Below are 23,053 nucleotides of genomic sequence, written 5' to 3'. Positions count from 1 at the left end.
GAGTGACAGGCAGAGACAGTGAGAGCAAGAGAGAGTGACAGGCAGAGACAGTGAGAGCAAGAGAGAGTGACAGGCAGAGACAGTGAGAGGAAGAGAGAAGCAGGCAGAGACAGTGAGAGGAAGAGAGAAGCGGGCAGAGACAGCGAGAGGAAGAGAGAAGCAGGCAGAGACAGTGAGAGGAAGAGAGAAGCAGGCAGAGATAAATGCCAAGGAAAAGAGTTTGGGACATGCGGAGACAGAGGATAAATCCTGGAGTCAGAGACAGTGATGAGGAGGGGGAGGCTCCCCTCGGTCCGGCAGTGGTCACCTCTAAGTGATGCGGGGGTGGGGGGGGGTTGTGGCGCCCCTCACACAGACCCCCCGCAGAGTCCACCTCAGGTCCGCAGAGTCCGACGGGAGCCCGAGGAGGCAGAGTGTCCGGTACCCCAGGGATGCTGAGCAGGGTCCGCGGGAGGAAGAGGAGGCAGAGTGTCCGGTACCCCAGGGATGCTGAGCAGGGTCCGCAGGAGGCAGAGTGTCCGGTACCCCAGGGATGCTGAGCGGGGTCCGCAGGAGGCAGAGTGTCCGGTACCCCAGGGATGCTGAGCAGGGTCCGCAGGAGGCAGAGTGTCCGGTACCCCAGGGATGCTGAGCAGGGTCCGCAGGAGGCAGAGTGTCCAGAACCCCAGGGATGCTGAGCGGGGTCCGCAGGAGGCAGAGTGTCCGGTACCCCAGGGATGCTGAGCAGGGTCCGCAGGAGGCAGAGTGTCCGGTACCCCAGGGATGCTGAGCGGGGTCCGCAGGAGGCAGAGTGTCCGGTACCCCAGGGATGCTGAGCAGGGTCCGCGGGAGGCAGAGTGTCCGGTACCCCAGGGGGGCTGAGCAGGGTCCGCGGGAGGCAGAGTGTCCGGTACCCCAGGGATGCTGAGCGGGAGCCGCAGGAGGCAGAGTGTCCGGTACCCCAGGGGGGCTGAGCAGGGTCCGCGGGAGGCAGAGTGTCCGGTACCCCAGGGGGGCTGAGCAGGGTCCGCGGGAGGCAGAGTGTCCGGTACCCCAGGGATGCTGAGCGGGAGCCGCAGGAGGCAGAGTGTCCGGTACCCAAAGGATGCTGAGCGGGGTCCGCGGATCTTGGCTACCGGCTCAGGGCTGAGAATGAGTGAGTGTATAACTGCATCTCCCCCACCTATCTATGCAACCACCCCCCGCGTTCTCCTCAAATCTCTTTTCTGTTTGCTCTCGTTCTCCTTCCCTCTCTTACCTCCTCTATTTTATCCCTCTCTCTGCAGAGCACCCTCACCCTGCGCCCGCTTGTCACTCACTCACTTTTTCTCTCACCTTTCCCTCTCCTGCTCTCCCCGCCTCACCTTTTCGTTCACTTTTACATGAACTCTTCGTCACTTTTCTCTTATATACACCTGTCTCTGTCTCGCACTCTTTCTCCCCTGTCGTCCATCCACCCATCCATCCATACGTGTAGCAATACATATGTTTATCCATTCATCCACCCATCTATCTGTTCACCTACACCTCCGTCCCTCCATCTTCTCATCCATACACCCAACCCTTCATCCCTCCATCCATCCTCTCACCCATACACCCATCCACCCATCCATCCATCCGCTCACCCATACACCAATCCCTTCATCCTTCTATCCATCCATCTATCCCTCATCCTCTAATCCATACACTCATCTCTCCATCCATCCACCCTTTCATCCATGCACCCAAACCTTCATTCCTCCATCTATCCATCCTCTCATCCATACACCCATCCATCAATCCTCTCATTCATACACCAATCTCTTAATCCTTCTATCCATCCATCCATCCCTCATCCTCTAATCCATACACTCATCCCTCCATCCATCCCTCCATCCATCCCTCCATCCACCCATCCTTTCATTCATCCATCCTCTCATCCATACACCCATCCCTTCATCCTTCCAAACATACATACATGCCGTCTCCGCGTCCCATCTCCTCCTCTCACTCTTTTTCTGTGAGTCTCTTCGCCTCTGTTCCACTCCACCGTCACTCTTCTCTGTATAGAGTCTGTGGGGAGAGGATGGCTAGGGGTTTAGCAGGAAGATTCTGGGGCAGTTAGGCGTTAAGCAGCAAGTTTTTGGAGCAGTCTATTGTTTGGCAGTAAAATTCTGGGGCTTAGCAGGAAGATTCTGGGGCTTGGCAGGAATAGTATGGGGCCGTGTGGAGCTTGGCAGGAAGATGCTGGGGCAGTCTGGGGTTTGGCAGAAGATTCTGGGGCAGACTGGTGCTTGGCAGGAAGATTCTGGGGCAGTCTGGGGTTTGGCAGGAAGATTCTGGGGCAGTCTGGGTTTGGCAGGAAGATTCTGGGGCTTGGTAGGAAGATTCTGGGGCAGTGTGGGGCTTGGCTGGAAGATTCTGGGCAGTGTGGGGCTTGGCAGGAAGATTCTGGGGCAGTCTGGGGCTTGGCAGGAAGATTCTGGGGCAGTCTGTGGCTTGGCAGGAAGATTCTGGGGCAGTCTGGGGCTTGGCAGGAAGATTCTGGGGCAGTCTGGAGCTTGGGGGGAAGATTCTGGGGAAGTCTTGGTTTGGCAGGAAGATTCTGGGGCAGACTGAAGTTTGGCAGGAAGATTCTGGGGCAGTCTGGGGATTGGGAGGAAGATTCTGGTGCAGTCTGGGCTTGGCACGAAGATTCTGGGGCTTCGCAGACAATTCTGGGGCAGTATGGGGCTTGGCAGGAAGATTCTGGGGCAGTCTGTGGCTTGGCAGGAAGATTCTGGGACAGTCTGGGTCTTGGGGGGAAGATTCTGGGACAGTCTGGGCTTTACAGGAAGATTCTGGGGCTTGGTAGAACGATTGTGGGGCAGTTAGGGCTTGGCAGGAAGATTCTGAGGCAGTCTGGGGTTTGGCAGGAAGATTCTGGGTCAGTCTGGGGCTTGGCAGAAAGATTCTGGGGCAGTCTGGGGTTTGGCAGAAAGATTCTGGGGAAGTCTGGGGCTTGGGAGGAAGATGCTGGGACAGTCTGGGGCTGGGCAGGAAGATTCTGGGGCTTGCCAGGAAAATTCTGGGGGTTGGCAGACGATTCTGGGGCAGTCTGGGCCTTGGCAGGAAGATTTTGGGGCAGTCTGTGGCTTAGTAGGAAGATTCTGGGTCAGTTAGGGTCTTGGCAGGAAGATTCTGGGTCAGTTAGGGTCTTGGCAGAAAGATTCTGGGGCAGTCTGCGGCTTGGCAGGAAGATTCTGGGGCTTGGTAGAACGATTGTGGGGCAGTTAGGGCTTGGCAGGAAGATTCTGAGGCAGTCTGGGGTTTGGCAAGAAGATTCTGGGGCTTGCCAGGAAACTTCTGGGGGTTGGCAGATGATTCTGGGGCAGTCTAGGGCTTGGCAGGAAGATTTTGGGGCAGTCTGTGGCTTGGCATGAAGATTCTGGGGAGTCAGGGGCTTGGCAGGAAGATTCTGGGGAAGTCTGGGGCTTGGAAGGAAGATGCTGGGACAGTCTGGGGCTTGGCAGGAATATTCTGGGTCTTGGCAGAACGATTCTGGAGCAGTCTGGGGCTTGGTAGGAAGATTCTGGGCAGTCTGGGGCTTGGTAGGAAGATTCTGGGACAGTCTGGGTCTTGGCAGGAAGATTCTAAGGCAGTCAGGGGTTTGACAGGAAGACTCTGGGGTAGTCTGCGGCTTGGCAGGACGATTCTGGGTAATCTGGGGCTTGGCAAGAAGATTCTGGGGCAGTCTTGGGTTTGGCAAAAAGATTCTGGGGCAGTCTGGATTGGCAGGAAGTTTCTGGGGTTTGGCAGGAAGATTCTGGGACAGTCTGGGGCTTGGCAGAAGATTCAGAAGATTCTGGGGCTAGGCAGAACGATTCTGTGGCAGTCTGGGACTGGGCAGGAAGATTCTGAGGCATTTAGGTGCTTTGTAGGAAAATTCTGGGGCAGTTCAGGGCTTGGTGGAGAGATTCTGGGGCATTTACAGGATTGGCAGGAAGATTCTGGGGCAGTTAGGGGTTTGATGGGAAGATTCTGGGGCAGTGTGGGGTATGGTGGGAAGATTCTGGGGCACTCCAGGTTTGGCGGGATGATTCCGGTGTAGTTAGGGGTTTGGCAGGAGGATTCTGGGGCAGTCTGTGGCTTGCCAGGAAGATTCTGGGGCAGTCAGGGGCTTGGCAGGAAGATCCTGGGGCAGTCAGGGGCTTGCCAGTTAGGGTCTTGGCAGGAAGATTCTGGGTCAGTTAGGGTCTTGGCAGGAAGATTCTGGGGCAGTTATGGGTTTAGCAGGAGGATTCTGGAGCAGTCTGGGGCTTGGCAGGAAGATTCTGGGGAGTCTGCGGCTTGGCAGGAAGATCTGGGGCAGTTAGGGGCTTGGCAGGAAGATTCTGGGGCAGTTAGGGGTTTGGCAGGGGGATTCTGGAGCAATATGGGGCTTGGCAGGAAGATTCTGGGGGCAGTCTGGGGTTTGGCAGGAAGATTCTGGGGTAGTCTGGGGTTTGACAGGAAGATTCTGAGGAAGTCTGGGCTTTGGCAGGAAGATTCTGGGACGGTCTGTGGCTTGGCAGGAAGATCTGGGGCAGTTACAGTTTTGGAAGGAAGATTGTGGGGAAGTCTCGGACTTGGCAGGGAGATTCTGGGGCATTCCGGGGCTTGGCAGGAAGATTCTGGGGCTTGGCAGAACGATTTTCGGGCAGTCTGGGGCTTGGCAGAAAGATTCTGGGTTTGGCAGGAAGATTTTGGGGCAGTCTGGAGTTTGGCAGGAAGATTCTGGGGCAGTTAGGGGTTTCACAGGAAGATTCTATGGAAGTCTGGAGCTTGGCAGGAAGATTCTGGGGCATGGCAGGAAAATTCTGGGGCTTGGCAGAACGATTTTCTGGCAGTCTGGGGCTTGGCAAAAAGATTCTGGGGTTTGGCAGGAAGATTCTGGGGCAGTCTGGAGATTGGCAGGACGATCCTGGGGCAGTTAGAGGTTTGGCAGGAAGATTCTGGGGCAGTCTGGAGCTTGGCTGGAAGATTCTGGGGAAGTTAGGGGTTTGGCAGGAAGATTCTGGGGCTTGGCAGAAAGATTCTGGGGCAGTCTAGGGCTTGGCAGGAAGATTCAGGGGAAGTCTGGGACTTGGCAGGAAGTTTCTGAGGCAGTCTGGGGCTTGGAAGGGAGATTCTGGGGCAGTTAGGGGTTTGGCTGGAAGATTCTGAGTCAGTGTGGAGCTTGCCAGGAGGATTCTGGGGCAGTTAGGGGTTTGGCAGGAAGATTCTGTGGCTTGGCAGAAAGATTCTGGGGTTTGGCAGAACAATTCTAGGGCAGTCTGGGGCTTGGCAGAAAGATTCTGAGGAAGTCTGAGATTTGGCAGGAAGATTTTGGGAGAGTCTGCAGCTTGGTAGGAAGATCTGGGGCAGTTACAGTTTTGGCAGGAAGATTCTGGGGAAGTCTCGGGCTTGGCAGGAAAATTCTGGGGAAGTCTGGGGCTTGGCAGGAAGATTCTGAGGCAGTCTGGGGGTTGGCAAGGAGATTCTGGGGCAGTCTAGAGCTTGGCAGAAAGATTCCAAGGTTTGACAGGAAGATTCTGGGGCAGTTTGGAGTTTGGCAGGAAGATTCTGGGGCAGTTAGGGGTTTGGCAGGAAGATTCTGGATCAGTCTGGAGCTTGGCAGGAAGATTCTGTGGCAGTTAGGGGTTTGGCAGGAAGATTCTGGGGCTGGACAGGAAGATTCTGGGGCACTCTAGGGCTTGGCACAAAGATTCTGGGGAAGTCTGGGGCTTGGCGGGAAGATTCTGAGGCAGTCTGGGGCTTGGCAGGAAGATTCTGGGGCAGTCTGTGGCTTGGCAGGAAGATTCTGGGACAGTATGGGGCTTGGGAGGATGATTCTGGGACAGTCTGGGGCTTGGCAGGAAGATTCTGGGGCAGTCTGGGGCTTGGTAGGAAAATTCTGGGGCACTCTGTGGCTTGGCAGGAAAATTCTGGGGAAGTCTGGGGCTTGGGACAAAGATTCTGGGACAGTCTGGGGCTTGGCAGATAGATTCTGAGCCAGTCAGGGGTTTGACAGGAAGACTCTGTGGCAGTCTGCGGTTTGGGAGGAAGATTCTGGGGCAGTCTGGGGCCTGGCAGGAAGATTCTGGGGTAATCTGGGGCTTGGCAAGAAGATTCTGGGGCAGTCTGGGGATTCGCAGAAAGATTCTGGGGCAGTCTGCAGATTGGCCGGAAGATTCTGGGGAAGTCTGGGGCTTGGGAGGAAGATTCTGGGACAGTCTGGGCTTGCCAGGAAGATTCTGGGGCTTGGCTGAATGATCCCGGGGCAGTCTTGGGCTTGGCAGGAAGATTCTGAGGCAGTCATGGGTTTGACAGGAAGACTCTGGGACAGTCTGCGGTTTGGCAGGAAGATTCTGGGGCAGTCTAGGGCTTGGCAGGAAGATTCAGGGGAAGTCTGGGACTTGGCAGGAAGATTCTGGGGCAGTCTGGGGCTTGGTAGGAAAATTCTGGGGCAGTCTGTGGCTTGGCAGGAAAATTCTGGGGAAGTCTGGGTCTTGGGACAAAGATTCTAGGACAGTCTGGGGCTTGGCAGGAAGATTCTGGGGCTTGGCAGAACGATTCTGGGACAGTCTGGGGCTTGGCAGAAAGATTCTGAGGCAGTCAGGGGTTTGACAGGAAGACTCTGTGGCAGTCTGCGGTTTGGGAGGAAGATTCTGGGGCAGTCTGGGGCCTGGCAGGAAGATTCTGTGGTAATCTGGGGCTTGGCAAGAAGATTCTGGGGCAGTCTGGGGTTTCGCAGAAAGATTCTGGGGCAGTCTGCGGATTGGCCGGAAGATTCTGGGGAAGTCTGGGGCTTGGGAGGAAGATTCTGGGACAGTCTGGGCTTGCCAGGAAGATTCTGGGGCTTGGCTGAACGATCCTGGGGCAGTCTTGGGCTTGGCAGGAAGATTCTGAGGCAGTCAGGGGTTTGACAGGAAGACTCTGGGACAGTCTGCGGTTTGGCAGGAAGATTCTGGGGCAGTCTGGGGCCTGGCAGGAAGATTCTGGGGTAATCTGGGGCTTGGCAAGAAGATTCTGGGGCAGTCTGGGGTTTGGCAGAAAGATTCTGGGGAGGTCTGGGGATTGGCAGGAAGATTCTGGGGCTTAGGAGGAACATTCTGGGACAGTCTGGGGCTTGGAAGGAAGATTCCTGGACACTCTGGGGCTTGGAAGGAAGATTCTGGGGCTTGGCAGAACGATTTTCTGGCAGTCTGGGGCTTGGCAGAAAGATTCTGGGGTTTGGCAGGAAGATTCTGGGGCAGTCTGGAGATTGGCAGGAAGATTCTGGGGCAGTTAGAGGTTTGGCAGGAAGATTCTGGGGCAGTCTGGAGCTTGGCTGGAAGATTCTGGGTAAGTTAGGGGTTTGGCAGGAAGATTCTGGGGCTTGGCAGAAAGATTCTGGGGCAGTCTAGGGCTTGGCAGGAAGATTCAGGGGAAGTCTGGGACTTGGCAGGAAGTTTCTGAGGCAGTCTGGGGCTTGGAAGGGAGATTCTGGGGCAGACTGGGGCTTGACAGGAATATTATGGGGCAGTTAGGGGTTTGGCTGGAAGATTCTGAGTCAGTCTGGACCTTAGCAGGATGATTCAGGGGCAGTTAGGGGTTTGGCAGGAAGATTTTGGGGCTTGGCAGAAAGATTCTGGGGAAGTCTGGGGCTTGGCAGGAAGATTCTGGGGTTTGGCAGAACAATTCTAGGGCAGTCTGGGGCTTGGCAGAAAGATTCTGAGGAAGTCTGGGCTTTGGCAGGAAGATTCTGGGAGAGTCTGCGGCTTGGTAGGAAGATCTGGGGCAGTTACAGTTTTGGCAGGAAGATTCTAGGGAAGTCTCGGGCTTGGCAGGAAAATTCTGGGGAAGTCTGGGGCTTGGCAGGAAGATTCTGAGGCATTCTGGGGCTTGGCAAGGAGATTCTGGGGCAGTCTGGAGCTTGGCAGAAAGATTCCAAGGTTTGACAGGAAGATTCTGGGGCAGTTTGGAGTTTGGCAGGAAGATTCTGGGGCAGTTAGGGGTTTGGCAGGAAGATTCTGGATCAGTCTGGAGCTTGGCAGGAAGATTCTGGGGCAGTTAGGGGTTTGGCAGGAAGATTCTGGGGCTGGACAGGAAGATTCTGGGGCACTCTAGGGCTTGGCACAAAGATTCTGGGGAAGTCTGGGGCTTGGCGGGAAGATTCTGAGGCAGTCTGGGGCTTGGCAGGAAGATTCTGGGGCAGTCTGTGGCTTTGCAGGAAGATTTTGGGACAGTATGGGGCTTGGGAGGATGATTCTGGGACAGTCTGGGGCTTGGCAGGAAGATTCTGGGGCAGTCTGGGGCTTGGCAGGAAAATTCTGGGGCAGTCTGTGGCTTGCCAGGAAAATTCTGGGGCAGTCTGGGGCTTGGCAGGAAGATTCTGGGGCTTGGCCGAACGATTCTGGGACAGTCTGGGGCTTGGCAGAAAGATTCTGAGGCAGTCAGGGGTTTGACAGGAAGACTCTGTGGCAGTCTGCGGTTTGGGAGGAAGATTCTGGGGCAGTCTGGGGCCTGGCAGGAAGATTCTGGGGTAATCTGGGGCTTGGCAAGAAGATTCTGGGGCAGTCTGGGGTTTGGCAGAAAGATTCTGGGGCAGTCTGCGGATTGGCCGGAAGATTCTGGGGAAGTCTGGGGCTTGGGAGGAGGATTCTGGGACAGTCTTGGGCTTGCCAGGAAGATTCTGAGGCTTGGCTGAACGATCCTGGGGCAGTCTTGGGCTTGGCAGGAAGATTCTGAGGCAGTCAGGGGTTTGACAGGAAGACTCTGGAACAGTCTGCGGTTTGGCAGGAAGATTCTGGGGCAGTCTGGGGCCTGGCAGGAAGATTCTGGGGTAATCTGGGGCTTGGCAAGAAGATTCTGGGGCAGTCTGGGGTTTGGCAGAAAGATTCTGGGGAGGTCTGGGGATTGGCAGGAAGATTCTGGGGCTTGGGAGGAACATTCTAGGACAGTCTGGGGCTTGGAAGGAAGATTCTGGGACACTCTGGGGCTTGGAAGGAAGATTCTGGGGCTAGGCAGAACGATTCTGTGGCAGTCTGGGGCTGGGCAGGATGATTGTGAGGCAGTCTAGGGTTTGGCAGGAAGATCTGGGGCAGTCTTGGGTTTGGCGGGAAGATCCTGGGGCAGTCTGGTGCTTTGAAGGACGATTCCGGGGCATTTAGTGGCTTGGCAGGAAAATTCTGAAGCAGTTCAGGGCTTGGTGGGGAGATTCTGGGGCCGTTACGGGCTTGGCAGGAAGATTCTGGGGCAGTTAGGGGTTTGATGGGAAGATTCTGGGGCAGTGTGGGGTATGGTGGGATGATTTTGAGGCACTCTGGGGTTTGGCAGGAAGATTTTGTTGTAGTTAGGGGTTGGGCAGGAAGATTCTGGGGCAGTCTGTGGCTTGGCAGGAAGATTCTGGGGCAGTCAGGGGCTTGGCAGAAAGATCCTGGGGCAATCAGAGGCTTGGCAGTTAGGGGCTTGGCCGGAAGATTCTGGGGCAGTTGGGGGTTTGGAAGGAGGATTCTGGAGCAGTCTGGGTCTTGGCAGGAAGATCCTGGGGCAGTCAGACGCTTGGCAGTTAGGGGCTTCGCAGGAAGATTCTGGGGCAGTTAAGGGCTTGGCAGGGGAATTCTAGAGCAGTCTTGGGTTTGGCAGGAAGATTCTGGGGAAGTCTGGGCTTTGGCAGGAAGATTCTGGGGCATTCTGGGGCATGGCAGAAAGATTCTGAGGCAGTCAGGGGTTTGACAGGAAGACTCTGTGGCAGTCTGCGGTTTGGGAGGAAGATTCTGGGGCAGTCTGGGGCCTGGCAGGAAGATTCTGGGGTAATCTGGGGCTTGGCAAGAAGATTCTGGGGCAGTCTGGGGTTTGGCAGAAAGATTCTGGGGCAGTCTGCGGATTGGCCGGAAGATTCTGGGGAAGTCTGGGGCTTGGGAGGAGGATTCTGGGACAGTCTTGGGCTTGCCAGGAAGATTCTGAGGCTTGGCTGAACGATCCTGGGGCAGTCTTGGGCTTGGCAGGAAGATTCTGAGGCAGTCAGGGGTTTGACAGGAAGACTCTGGGACAGTCTGCGGTTTGGCAGGAAGATTCTGGGGCAGTCTGGGGCCTGGCAGGAAGATTCTGGGGTAATCTGGGGCTTGGCAAGAAGATTCTGGGGCAGTCTGGGGTTTGGCAGAAAGATTCTGGGGAGGTCTGGGGATTGGCAGGAAGATTCTGGGGCTTGGGAGGAACATTCTAGGACAGTCTGGGGCTTGGAAGGAAGATTCTGGGACACTCTGGGGCTTGGAAGGAAGATTCTGGGGCTAGGCAGAACGATTCTGTGGCAGTCTGGGGCTGGGCAGGATGATTGTGAGGCAGTCTAGGGTTTGGCAGGAAGATCTGGGGCAGTCTTGGGTTTGGCGGGAAGATCCTGGGGCAGTCTGATGCTTTGAAGGACGATTCCGGGGCATTTAGTGGCTTGGCAGGAAAATTCTGAAGCAGTTCAGGGCTTGGTGGGGAGATTCTGGGGCCGTTACGGGCTTGGCAGGAAGATTCTGGGGCAGTTAGGGGTTTGATGGGAAGATTCTGGGGCAGTGTGGGGTATGGTGGGATGATTTTGAGGCACTCTGGGGTTTGGCAGGAAGATTTTGTTGTAGTTAGGGGTTGGGCAGGAAGATTCTGGGGCAGTCTGTGGCTTGGCAGGAAGATTCTGGGGCAGTCAGGGGCTTGGCAGAAAGATCCTGGGGCAATCAGAGGCTTGGCAGTTAGGGGCTTGGCCGGAAGATTCTGGGGCAGTTGGGGGTTTGGAAGGAGGATTCTGGAGCAGTCTGGGTCTTGGCAGGAAGATCCTGGGGCAGTCAGACGCTTGGCAGTTAGGGGCTTCGCAGGAAGATTCTGGGGCAGTTAAGGGCTTGGCAGGGGAATTCTAGAGCAGTCTTGGGTTTGGCAGGAAGATTCTGGGGAAGTCTGGGCTTTGGCAGGAAGATTCTGGGGCAGTCTGGGGCATGGCAGAAAGATTCTGGGGCTTGGCAGAACTATTTTCGGGCAATCTGGGGCTTGGCAGAAAGATTCCGGGAATTGGCAGGAAGATTCTGGGTCAGTCTGGAGTTTGGCAGGAAGATTCTGGGGCAGTTAGGGATTTCGCAGGAAGATTCTGGGGAAGTCTAGGGCTTGGCAGGATGATTCTGGGCTAGTCTGGTGCATGACAGGAAGATTCTGGGGTTGGCAGAACGATTTTCGGGCAGTCTGGGGCTTGGCATAAAGATTCTTGGGTTTGGCAGGAGGAGTCTGGAACAGTCTGGGGTTTGGCAGGAAGATTATGGGGCAGTCTGGAGTTTGGCAGGAAGATTCTTGGGCACTTAGGGGTTTGGCAGGAAGATTCTGGGGCTTGGCAGAAAGATTCTGGGGCAGTCTAGGGCTTGGCAGGAAGATTCTGGGGAAGTCTCGGGCTTGGCAGGGAGATTCTGGGACAATCTGTGGCTTGGCAGAAAGATGTTGGGACAGTCTGGGGCCTGGCAGGAAGATTCTGGGTCAGTCTGGGGCTTGGAAGGAAGATTCTGGGACAGTCTGGGACTTGGCAGGAAGTTTCTGGGGCAGTCAAGGGTTTGGCAGGAAGATTCTGGGGCAGTCAGGGGCTTGGCAGGAAGATTCTGGGGCAGTCAGGGGCTTGGCAGGAAGATTCTGGGACAGTCTGGGGCTTGTCATGAAGATTCTGGGGCAGTCTGGGGCTTGTCAGGAAGATTCTGGGGCAGTCTGGTGTTTGGCAGGAAGATTCTGGGGCTCTCTGGGGCATGGCTGGAAGATTCTGGGGTTTGGCAGGAAGATTCTGGGGTTTGGCAGGAAGATTCTGGGGCAGTCTGGAGTTTGGTATGAAGATTCTGGGGCAGATAGGGGTTTGGCAGGAAGATTCTGGGGCAGTCTGGAGCTTGGCAGGAATATTCTGGGGCAGTTAGGGGTTTGGCAGGAAGATTCTGGGGCTTGGCAGGAAGAATCTGAGGCAGTCTGGGGCTTGACAGGAAGATTCTGGGGAAGTCTGTGGCTTGGCAGGAAGATTCTGGGACAGTCTAGGGCTTGGTAGGGAGATTCTGGGGAAGTCTGGGGCTTAGCAGGAAGATTCTGAGGGAGTCTGGGGCTTGGCAGGGAGATTCTGGGGCAGTCTGTGGCTTGGCAGAAAGATTATGGGACAGTCTGGGGCCTGGCAGAAAGATTCTGGGTCAGTCTGGGGCTTGGATGGAAGATTCTGGGACAGTCTGGTACTTGGCAGGAAGATTCTGGGGCAGTCAAGGGTTTGGCAGGAAGATTCTGGGGCAGTCAGGGGCTTGGCAGGAAGATTCTGGTGCAGTTAGAGGTTTGGCAGGAAGATTCTGGGGCTTGGCAGAAAGATTTTGGGCCATACTTTGGCTTGCCAGGAAGATTCTGGGGCAGTCAGTGGCTTGGCAGGAAGATTCTGGGGCAGTCTGGTGCTTGGCATGAAGATTCTGGGGCAGTTTGGGTCTTGGATTAAGATTCTGAGGTAGTCTGGGGCTTGGCAGGAAGAATCTGGGTCAGTCTGGGGCTTGGAAGGAAGATTCTGGGGCAGTCTGGGGCTTGGCAAGGAGATTTCGGGGCAGTCAGGGGTTTGACAGGAAGATTCTGGGGCTGTCTGGGGTTTGGCAGAAAGATGCTTTGCCAGTCTAGGCTTGGCAGGAAGATTCTGGGTCAGTCTGGGGCTTGGAAGGAAGATTCTGGGACAGTCTAGGGCTTTGCAGGAAGATTCTGGGTCAGTCTGGGGCGTGGCAGGAAGATTCTGGGCCAGTCTGGGCTTTGGCAGGCAGATTCTGGAGCAGTCTCGGGCTTGGTAGGAAGATTCTGGGGCAGTCTCGGGCTTGGTAGGAAGATTCTGGGGCAGTCTGGGGCTTGGGAGGAAGAGTCTGGGGCAGTCTCGGTCTTGGTAGGAAGATTCTGGGGCAGTCCGGGGTTTGACAGGAAGACTCTGGGGCAGTCTAGGGCTTGGAAGGAAGATTCTGGGGCAGTCCGGGGTTTGACAGGAAGACTCTGGGGCAGTCTCTTTAGACCTCACTCTCACCTCGCCATGGTCATTCCATTTCCTTTACCCTTTCTCTCTTGCCAGACTCTGCGTCTTCGCTCTCTCTTCTTTCTCCCTCTCTCTAGCTCTTTCCTTCTCTGTCTCTCGCCCCCTCTATCTCCTTTGACTGCTCTCTAGCTGCCCCCTCCCTCTCTCCGTGTCTCTCTGTCTCGCCTCGGTCTCTTTACTCGGTCCTTTCTCTCTGTCCCTCCGACTGTCCAGACTGTCGTGTCTCGCTGTCTCTCCTTCCTTCTCCCTTCCGGCGCTTCACCCCCTAGTGTGGTCTCTCCTCCTCTTCACGTCCCTCTCCTTCTCTTTCTCTCTTTTGCCCTTTGTCTCTCTCCCTCTCTCTCCTCTGACTCCATACTGCCTGTCCATTTCCCCTCTCTCTCTCCTCTGACTCTTCCCCTCACACGTTGTCTCATCCCTGACTCCTCGCTTGATGCCTCTTTTCCTCTCTCTCACCTGAGCCTCTTTCCCTTTCACTCTCTCTCGTCTCACTCCGCGTTCCCGCTTTCACCTCTCGTTCTTGCGTCCCCGCCCCTTTCACCGGCCTCTTCCTCTCTCGTCCTGTCCACGTGTCTCTCACTCTCTCTCCGTTAAGATGTTCTCCATCGCTTGAGCCCCTTTCTTCTCAGCTGACAGCGCTTGCGCCGTCTCCGTGACATAGCGCTGCGAGGCTACAAGACGTGCCTCGGACCCAGCACTCACGCGGGATGCTATCTGCATGGATGAACTCATTGATTTATCAATTACCGATTTGTTTGATGGCGGCAAATAATTAATAATATTATACGCAGAGTGTTGAATATAATGGGTGAGAGTTCTGCAGGCGGAGTAGTTGTGTGTGCGGCGGGGGTGGGGTGGGGGGGGAGATGGGTGATGACGGTCCGGGGGTTTGGGGGGCGGGTGACAAGAGGGCACAGTGGCAGCTTTAAGGCACATCTTCGACCAGGACTGAAGGTGCCCGAAGGATGAGGAGGAACGAAAGATAGCGCTTAGAGGGCAGAGCCTATGCGCTTAAAAAGCGGATGCTGGGAGTAGCACCAACAGTGCTTAAAAAGCGGTGGCTGTGAGTAGCGCCCATGGTGGTTAGAGGGCAGAGGCTGTGAGTAGGGCCCACAGATAGCAGAGTCTTTGAATAGGGCCCATAGATAGCAGGGGCTGTGAGTAGGGTCTATAGTGGTTAGAGGGCAGAGGCTGTGACTAGGGCAGATAGATAGCAGAGGCTGTGCGTAGGGCCCATAGATAGCAGAGGTTGTGAGTAGGGTCCATAAAGGTTAGAGAGCAGAGGTTGTGAGTAGGGCCGATAGATATCAGAGGCTGTGAGTAGGGCCCATAGTGGTTAGAGGGTAGAGGCTGTGAGTAGGGCCCATAGGAGCAGAGGCTGTGAGTAGGTCCATAGTTGTTAGAGGGCAGAGGCTGTGAGTAGGCCCATAGTTGTTAGAGGGCAGAGGCTGTGAGTAGGTCCATAGTTGTTAGAGGGCAGAGGCTGTGAGTAGGTCCATAGTGGTTAGAGGGTAGAGGCTGTGAGTAGGACCCATAGGAGCAGAGGCTGTGAGTAAGGCTCATAGTGGTTAGAGAGCGGACACTGTGAGTAGAGTCCATAGTGATTAGATCAGAGGGTCCCTAGTGGTTAGAGGGCAGAGGCTGTGAGTAGGTCCATAGTTAGAGGGCAGAGGCTGTGAGTAGGGTCCATAGTGGCTAGATGGCAGAGGCTGTGAGTAGGGCCCATAGTGGCTAGAGGGCAGAGGCTGTGACTAGGGCCCATAGGAGCAGAGGCTGTGAGTAGGGCCCATAGGTGTTAGAGGGTAGAGCCTGTGAGTAGGGCCCATAGGAGCAGAGGCTCTGAGTATGTCCATAGTGGTTAGAGGGTAAAGGCTGTGAGTAGGGCCCATAGGAGCAGAGGCTGTGAGTAGGTCCATAGTTGTTAGAGGGCAGAGGCTGTCAGTAGGTCCATAGTGGTTAGAGGGCAGAGGCTGTGAGTATGTCCATAGTGGTTAGAGGGCAGAGGCTGTGAGTAGGTCCATGGTGGTTAGAGGACAGAGGCTGTGAGTAGGTCCATAGTGGTTAGAGGGTAGAGGCTGTGAGTAGGGCCCATAGGAGCAGAGGCTGTGAGTAGGTCCATAGTTGTTTGAGGGCAGAGACTGTGAGTAGGGTCCATAGTTGTTAGAGGGCAGAGGCTGTGAGTAGGTCCATAGTTGTTAGAGGGCAGAGGCTGTGGGTAGGTCCATAGTTAGAGGGCAGAGGCTGTGAGTAGGTCCATGGTGGTTAGAGGACAGAGGTTGTGAGTAGGTCCATAGTGGTTAGAGGGTAGAGGCTGCGAGTAGGGCCCATAGGAGCAGAGGCTGTGAGTAGGTCCATAGTTGTTTGAGGGCAGAGACTGTGAGTAGGGTCCATAGTTGTTAGAGGGCAGAGGCTGTGAGTAGGTCCATAGTTGTTAGAGGGCAGAGGCTGTGGGTAGGGTCCATAGTTGTTAGAGGGCAGAGGCTGTGAGTAGGTCCATAGTTGTTAGAGGGCAGAGGCTGTGGGTAGGTCCATAGTTAGAGGGCAGAGGCTGTGAGTAGGTCCATGGTGGTTAGAGGACAGAGGCTGTGAGTAGGTCCATAGTGGTTAGAGGGTAGAGGCTGTGAGTAGGGCCCATAGGAGCAGAGGCTGTGAGTAGGTCCATAGTTGTTTGAGGGCAGAGACTGTGAGTAGGGTCCATAGTTGTTAGAGGGCAGAGGCTGTGAGTAGGTCCATAGTTGTTAGAGGGCAGAGGCTGTGGGTAGGTCCATAGTTAGAGGGCAGAGGCTGTGAGTATGCCCATAGTGGTTAGAGGGCAGAGGATGTGAGTAGGTCCATGGTGGTTAGAGGGCAGAGGCTGTGAGTAGGTCCATGGTGGTTAGAGGGCAGAGGCTGTGAGCAGGTCCATGGTGGTTAGAGGGCAGAGGCTGTGAGTAGGTCCATGGTGGTTAGAGGGCAGAGGCTGTGAGTAGGACCATAGTTAGAGGGCAGAGGCTGTGAGTAGGTCCATGGTGGTTAGAGGACAGAGGCTGTGAGTAGGTCCATAGTTGTTAGAGGGCAGAGGCTGTGGGTAGGTCCATAGTTAGAGGGCAGAGGCTGTGAGTAGGTCCATGGTGGTTAGAGGACAGAGGCTGTGAGTAGGTCCATAGTGGTTAGAGGGTAGAGGCTGTGAGTAGGGCCCATAGGAGCAGAGGCTGTGAGTAGGTCCATAGTTGTTTGAGGGCAGAGACTGTGAGTAGGTCCATAGTTGTTAGAGGGCAGAGGCTGTGGGTAGGTCCATAGTTAGAGGGCAGAGGCTGTGAGTATGCCCATAGTGGTTAGAGGGCAGAGGATGTGAGTAGGTCCATGGTGGTTAGAGGGCAGAGGCTGTGAGCAGGTCCATGGTGGTTAGAGGGCAGAGGCTGTGAGCAGGTCCATGGTGGTTAGAGGGCAGAGGCTGTGAGTAGGTCCATGGTGGTTAGAGGGCAGAGGCTGTGAGTAGGACCTGCCTACATTACAGTTGTTTCACAGATGATTAGAAGCTTCCTTAAGGTGTGTTCAGCAGCTGCCTGGAGGTGGAATGGTTTGGTTGAGCTCTAGGGGGTGAGAGGGCTCCCAGAGCTCTGAAGTGCCGATCGGGCTTTGCAGTGTGAAGGAAACTCTTGAGTGTTGCAGGGTGATTGAGGGAAAGGATTTCCTCTGTCCTCCCTCCCATGTCCCAAGTGCAGTTCTCTCCAACACCCCAACTTTAAAGACTAATAGTCCATAGTGGTGAGACAGCAGAGGCTGTGAGTAGGGTCCATAGTGGCTAGAGGGCAGAGGCTGTGAGTATGCCCATAGTGGTTAGAGGACAGAGGCTGTGAGTAGGTCCATGGTGGTTAGAGGACAGAGGCTGTGAGTAGGTCCATAGTGGTTAGAGGGTAGAGGCTGTGAGTAGGGCCCATAGGAGCAGAGGCTGTGAGTAGGACTCATTGTGGTTAGAGAGAAGGGGCTATGAGAAGGGCCCATAGTGGTTAGAGCAGAGGGTCCATAGGGGTTAGAGAGCAAAGGCTGTAATTAGGGTCCATAGAGGTTAGAGACCAGAGGCTGTGAGTAGGACTCATTGTGGTTAGAGAGAAGGGGCTGTGAGTAGGGCCCAAAGTGGTTAGAGGGCAGAGGCTGTGAGCAGGCGCCATAGGAGCAGAGGCTGTGAGTACGCTCATAGAGGTTAGAGGGCAGAGGCTGTGAGTAGGGCCCTTAGGGACTAATAGTCTGTGAAGCTGGTGTGTTGGAGAGAAACTGCACTTGGGACATGGGAGGGAGTTTAGGACTTTGGAGTTTGAAAAATATCTCTAGTTTTTTGCTGTGGTGGGTTGCTTGGCTTAACATTTGGTTTGTGATTTAGGTGAGGAGGCTGTAATTTGAGCTTCATGTATGGGAAGAGATTTTGTAGGGGGAGACAGTAGTGCATGTTTCAGGTGGGGGGGGTCTAGCTTGTGCTTAGGTTGGGGGAGTCTCTGTGGTATGTGCTTCAAGTGGGGGGGAGTCTAGCTTTAGTTGAGCTTTGGTCAGAGGAGTCTTTGCAGCCTGTGGTTCAGGAGAAGAGCTTAGCTTGTTCAGGATGGGGTCTTTAGTTTGTGCTTAGGTTAGGGGAGTCTTTGCAGAGTGTGTTTCTGGAGGGGAGCCCAGCTCTGGTGTGTGCTTAGGATACTCTTTACGGAGTGTGTTTCAGGTGGGGATCTAGCATGTCCTGGGTTGTGGGACAGTCTTCAGTTTGTGCTTAGGTTGGGGGAGTTTTTGTAGTGTGTGCTTCAGGAGGGGGAGTCTAGCTTTAGTTGTGCTTGGTTTAGGGGTGTCTTTGCAGTGTGTGCTTCAGAAGGGGAGCCTAGTTTAGTTTGTGCTTATTTTAGAGAGTCTTTGCAGAGTGTGTTTCAGGCCGGGGCTAGCTTGGCCTGAGATGTAGGACAGGGTGTTCAGTTTGTTCTTTAGGTGGGGAGTCTAGCTATAGTTGTGCTATATGTGATTCAGGAGGGGAGTCTAGCTTGTTCAGGTGGGGAGTCTTTAGTTTGTGCTTAGGTTAGGCGAGCCCTTGCTGAGTGTGTTTCAGGTGAGGGAGTTTAGCTTCTGCTGAGCTGAGACAGTCTTAAGTTTCTGCTTAGGTTGAGGAGCCTAAGTAGTGCAAGCTTCTGCTGGGGTGTAAGAGAAGGTCTTTGATGTACTGATGTTGGGGACTGTTTGTAGTGCGTGCTTCGGGTGGTGGAGTCTAGCTTCTGCTGGGGCATAGGACATGGCCTTTCCTTTGTGCTTACGTTGGGAAAACTTTGTAGGTCAGGAGAGGGAGTCTAACTTTAGTTTGTGCTTAGAATGGGGAGTCTTTGTAGTGTGTGATTCAGGAGGGGATTCTAGCTTCAGTTTGTGGTTAGGTTTGGGGAGTTTTTGTAGTCTGGGCCTGAGGTCGGGGAATCTGGCTTTAGTTTGTGCTTGGGTTAGGGGAGTCTTTGTAGTAGGAGTCTAGCTTTAGTTTGTGTTTAGCTTAGTCTTTGTAGTGTGTGCTTCACGAGGGGAGTCTAGCTTGCTCAGGAGGGAAGTCTTTAGTTAGTGCTTAGATGAAGAGAGTCTTTGCTTTAGTTTGGGGTTTGGGACAAAGTCTTTAGTTTCTGCTTAGGGTGCAGACTCTTTGTAGTGCGTATTTCATATGGTGGAGTCTTGCTTCTTCTGGTGTGTAGGACATAGTCTTTCAGTTGTGCTTAGGTTGGGGACTATTTGTATTGCGTGTTTCAGGTGGTGGAGTCTAGCTTCTGTTAGAGTGAGGGACAGAGTCTTTAGTTTGTGCTTAGGTTGGGTGTCTTTGTAGTGTGTGTTTCAGGTGGCGAGTCTAGCTTAAGTTTGTGCTGAGGTTGGGAGAGTGTAGTGTGTGCTTTAAGTGGATAGAGTCTAGCTTTTGCTGGGGTGTAGGACATGGTCTTTTATTTGGGCTTGGGTTGTGGAGTCTTTGTAGTACATTCTTCAGGTGGCAGAGTCTAGCTTCTGCTAGGGTGTGGGACATGGTTTTTCCTTTGTGCTCAGGTTGGGGGAGTCTTTCTAGAGTGTGCTTCAGGTGGTGGAGTCTAGCATCTGATGGGGTGTGGGACAGAGTCTTTAGTTTATGCTTAGTTAAGGTGAGTGTAGTGCGTGTTTCAGGTGGAGAGTCTAGCTTTAGTTTGTGCTTAGGCTGGGAGAGTGTTTGTAGTGTGTGATTCAGGTGGTGGAGTCTTGCTTCTGCAAGGGTGTGGAACAGAGTATTTAATTTGTGCTTATGTTGGGTGAGTCTTTGTACTGCGAGTTTCAGAGCTTCTGCTGGGGTGCAGGACATGGTCTTTTATTTGTGCTTAGGTTGTGGAGTCTTTGTAGTGCATGCTTCAGGTGGTGGAGTCTAGCTTTTGCTACGGTGTAGAACATGTTTTTGCATTTTTGCTTAGGTTGTGGAGTCTTTGTAGTGCATGCTTCAGGTGGCAGAGTCTAGCTCTTGATGGGGTGTACGACATGGTCTTTTATTTGTGCTTATGTTGAGGAGTCTTTGTAGTGCATGCTTCAGGAGGCCGAGTCTAGCTTTTGCTCGGGTGTAGGACATGTTTTTTTCTTTGTGCTTAGGTTGGGGGAGTGTTTGCAGTGCGTGCTTTGGGTGGTGGACTCTGGCTTCTGCTAGGATGTGGGACAGAGTCTTTAGTTTGTGCTTAGGTTGTGGAGTCTTTATGGTGCATGCTTCAGGTGGCGGAGTCTCGCTTTAGTTTGTGCTTAGGTTGGGACAGTCTTTGTAATGCATGTTTTAGGTGGTGAAGTCTAGCTTCTGCTAGGGTGTGGGACAGTCTTTAGTTTGCTCTGAGGTTGGGAAATTCTTTGTAGTGCGGGTTTCGGGAGAAGAGTCTAGCTTTAGTTTGTGTATGGCTGGGAGAGTGTAGTGCATGTTTTAGGTAGTGGAGTCTAGCTTTTGCTGGTGTGTGGGGCAGTCTTTAGTTTGTGCTTATGTTGGGAGAGTGTTTGTAGCATGTGCTTCAGGTGGTGGAGTTTTGCTTCTGCTAGGGTGTTGGGCAGTCTTTAGTTAATGCTTAGGTTGGGTGAGTCTTTGTACCGCATGCTTCAGGCGTCGTAGTCTAGCTTTAGTTTGTGCTTAGGTTGGGACAGTCTTTGTAGTGCTTCTGCTTCTTCTAGGGTGTGGGTCAGTCTTTAGTTTGTGCATATGTTGGGAGAGTGTTTTTAGTGTGTGCTTTAAGTGGTGCAGTCTAGCTTCTGCTAGGATGTGGGTCAGTCTTTAGTTTGTGCTTATGTTGGGAGAGTGTCTGCTTTAGGTGGTGGAGTCTAGCTTCTGCTAGGGTGGGGGACAGTCCTTAGTTTGCTCTGAGGTTGGGGAAGTCTTTCTAGTGCAGGTTTTGCGTGGAGAGTCTACCGTTAGTTTGTCTATGGCTGGGAGAGTGTTTGTAGTGCATGTTGCAGGTAGTGGAGTCTATCTTTTGCTGGTCTCTGGGGCAGTCTTTAGTTTGTGCTTATGTTGGGAGAGTGTAGAGCATGCTTCAGGCAGCGTAGTCTAGATTTAGTTTGTGCTTAGGTTGGGACAGTCTGTGTAGTGCATGTTTTAGGTGGTGGAGTCTAGCATCTGCTAGGGTGTGGGTCAGTCTTTAGTTTGTGCATATGTTGGGAGAGTGTTTCTAGTGTGTGCTTCAGTTGGTGCAGTCTAGCTTCTGCTAAGGTATGCAGCAGTCTTTAGTTTTAGCTGAGGTTGGGAAAGGCTTTGTAGTGCGGGTTTCGGGTGGAGAATCTAGCTTTAGTTTGTGCTTAGGCTGGAAGAGTCTTTGTAGTGCATGTTTTAGGTACTGGACTCTAGCTTTTGCTGGGGTGTGGGACATGGCCTTTTATGTGGGCTTAGGTTGTGGAGTCTTTGTGGTGCATTCTTCAGGTGGCAGAGTCTAGCTTCTGCTAGGGTGTGGGACATGGTTTTTCCTTTGTGCTTAGGTTGGGGGAGTCTTTCTAGAGTGTGCTTCAGGTGGTAGAGTCTAACATCTGATGGGGTGTGGGACAGAGTCTTTAGTTTATATTTAGTTAAGGTGAGTGTTTGTGGTGCATGTTTCAGGTGGAGAGTCTAGCTTTAGTTTGTGCTTAGGCTGGGAGAGTGTTTGTAGTGTGTGCTTCAGGTGGTGGAGTCTTGCTACTGCTATGGTGTGGGACAGAGTATTTAATTTGTGCTTAAGTTGGGTGAGTCTTTGTACTGCGAGTTTCAGAGCTTCTGCTGGGGTGTAGGACATGGACTTTTATCTGTGCTTAGGTTGTGGAGTCTTTGTAGTGCATGCTTCAAGTGGCTCAATCTAGCTTTTGCTGGGGTATAGGATGATTTTTTGTTTTGATTTGTGCTTAGGTTGTGGAGTTTTTGAAGTGCATGCTTCAGGTGGTGGAGTCTAGCTTTTGCTGGGGTGTAGAACATGTTTTTGTATTTGTGCTTAGGTTGTGGAGTCTTTGTAGTGCATGCTTCAGGTGGCAGAGTCTAGCTTTTGATGGGGGATAGGACATGGTCTTTTATTTGTGCTTATGTTGTGGAGTCTTTGTAGTGCATGCTTCAGGAGGTGGAGTCTAGCTTTTGCTCGGGTGTAGGATATGGTTTTTTGTTTTTGCTTAGGTTGGGGGAGTGTTTGCAGTGTTTGCTTCAGGTGGTGGACTCTTGCGTCTGCTAGGATGTAGGGTTAGAGTCTTTGGTGTGTGCTTAGCTTGTGGAGTCATTTTAGTGCATGCTTCAGGTGGCAGAGTCTCGCTTTAGTTTGTGCTTACGTTGGGACAGTCTTTGTAATGCATGTTTTAGGTGGTGGTGGTCTAGCTTCTGCTAGGGTGTGGGACAGTTTTTAGTTTGTGCTTATGTTGGGAGAGTGTTTGTAGTGTCTGCTTTAGGTGGTGGAGTCTAGCTTCTGCTAGGTTGTGGGACAGTCTTTAGTTTGCTCTGAGGTTGGGAAAGTCTTTGTAGTGCGGGTTTCGGGTGGAGAGTCTAGCTTTGGTTTGTGTATGGCTGGGAGAGTGTAGTACATGTTTTAGGTAGTGTAGTCTAGCTTTTGCTGGTGTGTGGGGCAGTCTTTAGTTTGTGCTTATGCTGGAAGAGTGTTTGTAGTGTGAGCTTCATGTGGTGGAGTCTAGCTTCTGCTAGAGTGTGGGACAGAGTCTTTAGTCTGTGCGTAGGTTGGGTGTCTTTGTAGTGCGTGTTTCCGGTGGAGAGTCTAGCTTTGGTTTGTGCTTAGGGTGGGAGAGACTTTGTAGTGCTAATTTCAGGTGGCAAGTGTAGGTTTAGTTTGTGCTTAGGTTGGGAGAGTGAAGTGTGTTTTTTAGGTGGTGGAGTCTAGCTTTTGCTGAGGTGTAGGGCATGGTCTTTTATTTGTGCTTAGGTTGTGGAGTCTTTGTAGTGCATGCCTTAGGTGGCGATGTCTAGATTTTGCTAGGGTGTGGGACATGTTTTTTTCTTTGTGCTTAGGTTGGGGGAGTCTTTCTAGAGTGTGCTTCAAGTTGTGGAGTCTAGCATCTGCTGGGGTGTGGGACTGAGTTATTAGTTTGTACTTAGTTAACGTGAGTTTTTGTAGTGCATGTTTCAGGTGGAGAGTCTAGCTTTAGTTTGTATATTTGTAGTATTTGCAGTGTATGCTTCAGGTGGTGGAGTTTTGCTTCTGCTAGGGTGTGGGACAGTCTTTAGTTTGTGCTTAGGTTGGATGAGTCTTTGTAGCGCATGCTTCAGGCGGCATAGTCTAGCTTTAGTTTGTGCTTAGATTGGGACAGTCTTTGTAGTGCTTCTGCTTTTGCTAGGGTGTGGGTCAGTCTTTAGTTTTTTGCATATGTTGGGAGAGTGTTTGTAGTATGTGCATCAGGTGGTGCCATCTAGCTTCTGCTAGGATGTGGGTCAGTCTTTAGTTTGTGCTTATGTTGGGAGAGTGTTTGTAGTGTCTGCTTTAGGTGGTGGAGTCCAGCTTCTGCTAGGGTGTGGGACAGTCTTTAGTTTGCTCTGAGGTTGGGGAAGTCTTTCTAGTGCGGGTTTCGGGTGGAGAGTCTATCTTTGGTTTGTGCTTAGGATGGGAGAGTCTTTGTAGTGCATGTTTTAGGTACTGGAGTCTAGCTTTT

General features: G+C 53.1%; 1 protein-coding gene across 1 annotated transcript in view; it reads left to right on the top strand.

Moving 5' to 3' along the window:
* Positions 1 to 216: 216 nt before the first annotated feature.
* The window catches only part of LOC138247460 (D(2)-like dopamine receptor), a 142,312-nt gene continuing 119,475 nt past the window's right edge, over positions 217 to 23,053 (top strand). Inside the window, exon 1 of the mRNA XM_069202084.1 lies at positions 217 to 1,135. The gene's annotated coding sequence lies outside the window, so the exon portion shown is untranslated. The remainder of the gene's footprint in view (positions 1,136 to 23,053) is intronic.

This window comes from Pleurodeles waltl, chromosome 7 (genome assembly GCF_031143425.1).
Source record: "Pleurodeles waltl isolate 20211129_DDA chromosome 7, aPleWal1.hap1.20221129, whole genome shotgun sequence".
Lineage (NCBI taxonomy): Eukaryota > Metazoa > Chordata > Amphibia > Caudata > Salamandridae > Pleurodeles > Pleurodeles waltl.
The sequence above is the reverse complement of the archived record's forward strand: the minus strand, read 5'-3'. Positions and strand labels throughout refer to the sequence as shown.